The sequence below is a fragment of the Geospiza fortis genome, unplaced genomic scaffold, assembly GCF_000277835.1.
Source record: "Geospiza fortis unplaced genomic scaffold, GeoFor_1.0 scaffold113, whole genome shotgun sequence".
Classification (NCBI taxonomy): Eukaryota; Metazoa; Chordata; class Aves; order Passeriformes; family Thraupidae; genus Geospiza; species Geospiza fortis.
This window is the reverse complement of record NW_005054429.1, coordinates 2,018,882-2,019,886: the sequence shown is the minus strand read 5'-3', so window position 1 is coordinate 2,019,886 and position 1,005 is coordinate 2,018,882.

Genomic DNA, 1,005 nt, shown 5'->3' with positions numbered 1-1,005 from the left:
GGCCGCCCCCGCCCCAGGCAGCGGCCGCAGGGCCCGCGAGCACAGCCCCCGGGGCTGTCACACGGGCACGCAGGGAGCGAGACACGTACACCGCTCTCCTCTCAACAGAAACCCCCCTAAACCTGAGCTCCGCTCTTCTTCCCCTTAGAAATTACGGTTTTGCTAACAGCCTGATCTGTGCAGCGCCTCAAACGCACGGCTTGGGACAGAAGAACTTCTCCAAGTTGCTCAGGCCATATAGTTGGTCATTGATAAAAAACTTGGATGGGAAAAAGATGCAGGATCAAGTCTAAACTGTAAAACAATAAAGCTTGATAGGGTAAGATGGGGAAATGAAACAAAATTTGCTCTTAAAAAGATGTCTGATGTGTTGAAGGAAAACCCCATAACAGTGCATCCTATGGGGCTGACTTCGTAAGAAGCGTTTCTTTTTCATGAGATAATATTTTGGGTAAATCTAGTAGCAGAATTGTGGCACAGCTGAACCATGCACATAACTTTTAGAAATCTGTCTTTACCATTTTTGAGTTGTTAAATCAAGGTGGGATCACAAAAAGAAAGGGTCTGTAAAGTTACCAACTCCCTTCATATCATTTTTCCTCTTTCATGGAAAAAAATCACCTAGCAAAGATTATACCAAATCCTGCAGTCAGGACTGTGGGAGATTTGCATGCAACAATATTTACGTTGCCTCTATAAAGTAAGTAAGTACTTTAACTATCATCTTGACACTTTCTCCATGTTGTAAATAACTATGGTGCTTACAGTTAATTTGGTTGGGAAAATAAGCCAGACCAGCTTTTTTTCACTATTATTCTGGGCATTGTAGATTAAAGGCTTATGGGGCTCAGGGGCCTTTGGGTCTACAATTTCTTATGCTGCCATCATTTTAGACACCTATAATTCAAACGCTGTCCTGACCCCCTTTCCTCACATCAGCTTCTTCTGTAATCACAAGATATCCTGGCTCTGGGCACATGTGAAGAAAATTACTGCTGTAGAGAC